Source organism: Mesoplodon bidens (assembly GCF_964165515.1).
Source record: "Mesoplodon bidens genome assembly, contig: HAP1_SCAFFOLD_182, whole genome shotgun sequence".
Classification (NCBI taxonomy): domain Eukaryota; kingdom Metazoa; phylum Chordata; class Mammalia; order Artiodactyla; family Ziphiidae; genus Mesoplodon; species Mesoplodon bidens.
The window spans coordinates 571,369-578,163 of record NW_027671175.1 but is presented as its reverse complement, the minus strand read 5'-3'; the positions used below and the strand labels follow the sequence as shown (position 1 = coordinate 578,163).

At 41.4% G+C, this 6,795-nt stretch overlaps 1 long non-coding RNA gene across 1 annotated transcript; it reads left to right on the top strand.

Moving 5' to 3' along the window:
* Positions 1 to 601: 601 nt before the first annotated feature.
* On the top strand, positions 602 to 3,054 carry LOC308611727. Its single transcript, XR_014015020.1, has 3 exons — positions 602 to 658; positions 1,082 to 1,195; positions 2,705 to 3,054. It is a non-coding gene; the product is annotated as an uncharacterized lncRNA (long non-coding RNA).
* The last annotated feature ends 3,741 nt before the right edge of the window (positions 3,055 to 6,795 follow it).

The following is a 6,795-nucleotide window of genomic DNA, read 5'->3' as shown; positions in this document are numbered from 1 at the left end:
TAAGTCTTGGAAATTCATGTTCGTGTTTCTACAGATTCAACTCTGGATAGCATTTTTGGCCGTGATGAGGAAGAGGATACAGGTAGGAGCAACACTTAGGTAGGATCTAATGGCAGAGGTTTCCTGGAACTTTAGGGTTATATCTCCTGCTTTGGAGGATGAGGAAGGTGAATATGAAATCAGCAAGAAGAATGAAATATGTGTAGATTTCTGAATTGTTTTTTTTCATATTTTAATGATACAATAGAGAGAAATTATGTCCTTAGACGTGACTGTGCTTTATAATCACCTTTTCTTGATTTGCTCATCAAAAGTTATCTTTTCACATGAGCTGCTCTTTCTTGCACTTGTCACTGCCTAATATGGAAGTTTGTTTTCTGGTTAGCACATCTATGGTATTGTGCACAGGGGAGTAGGAAAGTTGAGGGCGGCAGCCTTATGTTGGAAGTCAGAGACCCACTTCTTCATTGCAGAGGTGGTACAATTGAGGCCCTGGGAGGTCGTGGAGATGAGAACACAGGGGTCTCAAGGTCACATCCCAACTCTGAATCTTCCCTTTCCTTTCCCATGGCCACCCCAACATGGCTGCTGCCCTTGGACACCACAATTCTACATGACAGATGATGACGTTTCTGACAAAGAGAGAAACATGCGGATGGTAATTTATTTCCTGTTGCAAGTCTTTTTCTCAGTTTTCTTTTTCAGATCCCTAGACTCTTCCTTGTAACCCTACCCCATCTCCTCTTTCCCTCTTTTTATCATTGTCATTCTGGAGGACCTTGTCTCATCCAGGCTCCGGGGGTCCTGGGATCTTCTATTAGATATGCGATCTCTCTCTCTGCAGGCCTCCTCCCACACTTTCTTAGCATGTCCCTGGCTCCTGACCAGAGGTCTGCACCATTGAATCTCTCTTTGTCACCATGAGTGGCCTGAGCAGGAGATGGGGCTCGAGTCAGCAGGACTGGGCCCACCCAGCCTTAGGGGCCCACGGTGGAGTCCGGCTCTGCCGTGAGCTGCCCCATATGGTTGTTTTCCTGCCCTGGGTGGCCATGGACCTGGCTGACTGTTCTCTTCCTTCCAGATGTCAAGATATTCTCTGTCCCCCTTCTGGAGAGAACTTTTTGAGGAATTCCTTTCTGATGAAGAGGAAGCCCAGGAAGAGGAAGCATGAACGTGGAGGGCTGGGGGTGAAAAGGTGGGGCAGACAAGTGCACGTGTTCTCCATCTGTAAGTCCCCAGCTTACATTTTGGTGCTTCAGAAACACCAGCCAAAACAATGGGGACTGCTGTTGAGTGTGACCACAAAGGTGGTGACAAGAGGATGGTACTAAACCCTGCAGACAAGTGGAGGATGCCAGGAGCACATCTCCCCAGGGCACATGTACCCATCCACACAAGCCCCCATGTTTGCTGGGCTGCATCCTCCGGCAGCTGTTACATCTACAGGGGAGGCTGTAGGGCACTGCGGGGCCACCATGTGCATGACTCTAGGAGGTGCTGTTCCAGCGTGTTCCCTTTGAAGAGCCCCACTGGAAAGTTCATCACCTCTCTCTGCAGGACCGAGCCCTGCCCTCCCAACCGCCCTAAAGGCAGCAGGGAGCATCCCCAGTTAATCGCTAGCTGTGGTGAGAGGTTGGGGGGTCCTCGACCTCCCCAGTCCCAGCACTCCTGGGAAAAGTGTGAAGAGGACACAGGAGCCCAGTGCTCTTGCAAGCAGAGAGCTCACCTGGCCCAGCTCTGCATCCCTGTGGGTGCTTCACAGTCCTGGCATCAGGTTGGGCCACTGCAGGATTCCAGCCTGCCTGGAGTTGCCCAAGCCCTGGGGGTCCCTCACCCTCTGTGGGGCCCCTGGGGGACCTGGGTCACTTCACGGCACCATTTCTCAACCTGAGGTTGGAGGTTCTGTAGATTCTTTTGTGTATGTGTTCAATTCAAGTTAAGGAAAACCAGAAAGCAGTTCAGTGAAATGCTTATTTGGGATGAGTTAAAGGGGCAGGATTCAAGTTACTCATGTTCTTTTTATTTGTTTTTCCAACTCTGTCATTAAATAACATAAATATAACTTGTCTTATTACAGTTTGAAAAGCAGTGTCTTCTGTCCACTTTTAAAGTTGCAATATGCTAAACAGATAAAACGTATGTTTTCATTACAGCAGCATAATAACATTTTAAAATTATAAACCTCAGGAGAGTTTGGCTGGGGGTTAGAAAGAATTATAAGGGAAAATAGAAACTCCAGGTGTCTCCATTTCCAGTGTGCAGGTCTTATGAGCAGTTACACTGAGTGTAGGATGGAGGGGCAGGTTCACCCAGCCCCTGTGTCATCAGACCTCCGGCTCCTCACAGGGCCCAGGGTGGTTGGGAATCAGCCTTTTCGTCCTGGATCCCTGAGCCCCCCTGCTTTCCTCTGCCTCAGTCTCACTGTCCAGGGACCCGTCAGTTGAAGGCTGCCCGGCCAAAAGCCCAGGTATAATCGGTCCTGTAGGACATTTCTAGACACTCCCTGCTAGCAGACCACACGTTCAGCAAAGAGCAGCAAACAGACCCCAGTGCCCTGTGGATCTGACCCCTGGGGACATGAGGGCCCAAGGCCAAGTCCAGGGCCCGAGGAGCCTTCCAGATCCTGCTCACCCTCCCCAGGGAGCCCTCTTCCATCTGACTGTACACTTCCTCAGTGACTCCATTGCCTATGTTTGTGCTGCAGGTTCTGGTCTCACTCCTGTAAAGGCCTGGACCTGGAGCCCAGGAGCGTCATCTGAACCAAGATCGGGAGCGACATCACTTCTAGTCTCCTGAGGCCTCTTCATTTAATACAAGCTCGGTTGTTTCATTGTGCAGATTTAGTATTAGTTTTAGCTACAGTTTTATCTATTATTTATATATCTATGTTCTATATGTTCAATATGTATCTATATATTTGATATTTATGTTTTTTAATTAAATTATATTATCTATCTAGTTGCTTTTAAAATAATTTTCTATAAAATAAAACACGTGTATAGAAAAGCACCCTCAACAGAGGTAGAACTTAATGAATTGCTGTAAGGTAGTCACCCTGGTATCTACCACCAAGATCGCGCTCTCTCTCTCACACACACAATCCTTATTCAGTCTAAGTTGAGTAAGGAACTGCAAATTTTCTATGTACCATCTGTCCTTATGTCACTTTCTAAGGATTCTGTTTTCTGAAGTCTGTTCATTCCATTGTTCATGGGAACAATATTACCCTAGATCTTTCATGATTTGATGTCAGGACTTTCGATATTCAGTCTGCTTGGCTGGTAAAAATTTCATGATTCATCATTTCTCTCCTTGCCTATCTTAAATATGTTTCTCTATTATCTTCTGACACAGAGAATTTCTCTCCGAAAAGGCTCTTAAAATTCTAATTTTTATTCACTTCTATTTCTCCTGTGCTTTTATTCTAGCTGCCCAAAGTATTTTTATTTTTAAAGCCTAGTAATTTTTCCACAGTATTATTTGCTATTGGTCATTGCAATTGAATGCTCATTGTTCTTTTTAATAAACAATTTCAAAGCCTTTTTTGTTTCAGAAAACTTTGTATCAGAATGTTTAATATTTGCTTTGTATCTTTGCTTTGATTTTACTCTTTCAGGGACCTCAACATTCATGTATCAGATCTCTTATGATGATTTTCCACTTTTAACACATTGATCAAATATTTTACAATTTCTTGCTTAATTCATTTTTGCCAGGAGTGGTTTTTTTTAATCCAATTGAAGTATATTTTTAATTTAGTTGAACTACAACACAGAGTTCCAGGTGCGCAGTATAGTGATTTGATATTTATATACATTACAAAATGATCACCACAATATCTCTAAATACCATCTGTAACCAAATTATTATAATATCATTGACTATATTCTCCATGGTGCCCATTTTGTCCCCAGGATGCATTTATTTTGTAACTGCTGCTCCGCAGCATGGGGGATCTTCCCAGACTGGGGCACGAACCCATGTCCCCTGCATCGGCAGGCGGACTCTCAACCACTGCGCCACCAGGGAAGCCCAGTTTGTAAGTCTTAATCTCCCTCAGCTATTTCTCTCAACACCGTACCCTTCTCCCCTCTGGCAACCACTTCATTGTTCTCTGTATCTATGACTGCCTTACTATTCTGTTATGTTGGTTAACTTTTTTGTTGCCACGAATAAGTGACATCATACTGTAATTGTCTTTGTCTGACTTATTTCACTTAGCATTAATACCCTCTAGGTCCATCCTTGTTGTCACAAATGATAAGATTTCATTCTTCTTTATGCCTGAGTAATATCTCATATATATATGGAATATTATCCATATATATATGCATATATATATATATATATACATACATACACACACACACACACACACACACACACACACACACACACCCCACATCTTCTTATCCATTCATCACTTGATAAGACGCTTTGAAAAACCCATAAGTGGAATTGCTGGATCATATGGTATTTCTATATATATATTATATATATATATATATATATATATATATATATATATATATATATATATATATATATATATATTTGTGTGTGTGTGGTACGCGGGCCTCTTACTGTTGTGGCCTCTCCCATTGTGGAGCACAGGCTCCGGACGCGCAGGCTCAGCGGCCATGGCTGACGGTCCCAGCCGCTCCGCGGCATGTGGGATCTTCCCGGACCGGGGCATGAACCCCTGTCCCCTGCATCGGCAGGTGGACTCTCAACCACTGCGCCACCAGGGAAGCCCGGTATTTCTATATTTTTAGGGAAAACTCCATACTTAATGTGTACTGCTTAAGATATTACCTAGTAATGCATCTTACTACATTTTACCTAATGCTGCAGAATTAAAAATTTATAATAAAAATAGTCCTGCGTACCACAAAAAAAAAAGTCCTTTTACATCAGAATCGAAAAACTTAGAATTTAAGTTTCATAGCAATCTATTTTAGGAGTCTGAAAACTAACCTGTGGGTCAAATCTGGTCTGTCACCTGCTAATTGTTTAATAAAGTTTTATTGTAACACAGACTTGCCCATTTGTTTACATACGTCTACATATCATCTGTGGCTGCTTTTGTGCTACAAATGCTGAGTTTAGTAGTTGTCACAAAGACTGTACCATCTACAAAGCCAAAACTATTTACTATTTGACCCTATAAACAAAAAGTTTGTTGACTTCTGCATTTATTTAAAAAGTACATATCATTCTATCTTCAGTTTGAATACAGTATCTTCTAAGATTTTTTCACGCAATTTCTCCTGCCTACACTGTTCTTCCCTTCTGTAGATTGTTGTTAAAATTATAGATATATCCATATGATTCACTGCTTGCTTTTTCTGTTTTTCTTACAAGTATCTTCCTAGCACTATAAAGTTGAAACTATACTTATTTGATATTCTTTAGTACAGAGCCCATTTTAAATACCATTTCACTGAAATATATTTTTGTCTATACATTAGTATCCACTTATACAAGCAAGTATATGACAAATCAGACAACATCATCAATTCATAAAAAGTGTCATTTGGGCTTCTCTGGTGGCGCAGTGGTTGAGAGTCCGCCTGCTGATGCAGGGGACGTGGGTTCGTGCCCCGGTCCGGGAGGATCCCGCGTGCCGTGGAGCGACTGGGCCCGTGGGCCATGGCTGCTGAGCCTGCGCGTCCGGAGCCTGTGCTCCGCAGCGGGAGAGGCCACAACAGTGAGAGGCCCACGTACCGCCAAAAAAAAAAAAAAAGTGTCATTAGATGAAAGCATCATTTTTAATTTTTCCATATATTCTCCAATAATAGTGTTTGTCATTTGTTTCCATTAACTGAAATCAAAAGACATAATGGCTATAAACATAAACTCTGCATTATTACTGATACATTAACCAACTAATGTCTTGACAACCTCTCCATTAGAGATACTAAAACTCCCATTCTTGAAAAACAATTAATGCACAACGGTCTGCAAGCAGAGTTAACATCTTGATTTTATAGATAAACTTGAAGAAAAACAATGTTATAAACTATGAAAAGGATAATATATAGTTTTTGAGAAGATAATGCATGCTCAATAGTAAAACTCAAACAATAAAGTACAAGCAGAAAGAAATTCCACAAACTTGGTAATTAAGTAACCATTGTCAATATTTGATGAGACTCATTCAATCAGAAAACTACATAATCCAAAATATTACAGCATGTTGAAGTTTCACAAAATCAACCCATCTTTGCATCAACACCACTCAGATGCAGAAACGAACATCACCACACCTCAAAAGACCCTTAATGTCTCCTACCAGTCAATATGTCCCAAGCACAACCACAATCCTGAATTCTCCCAACATAGACTTGTTTTGTCTATATCGGAACTTTGTGTAATGGGATCGTAAAGAATATAGTTTTTTGTCTTTGGCTTCTTTCACTCAACACTGTGTTTTTGAGATTTATCCATATGGTTGCTAATATACTAAGTGTATAAAATCTCCTTGCTGTATAGTGTTCCATTGTTCAAATAAACTATAACTGGTTTATTTTTCTACTCATGAGAAGCATTTAGATAGTTTCCAGTCACTAACTGTTACAGATAATGCTCCTATAGGCATATACACATATTTATTCTAGATAATTATATTACAGATGTGCATATGTTTAATATGGTAGATAATACCAAACTTTTCCAAAGGTGTTCTACCAGTTTACACTCCAAACAGTAATATATATGAACTCCAGTTGTTAAACACATTCATCACATTTTGGTATTTTTTCTTTTACATTTTAGCCATCGTGTTGAGTATGT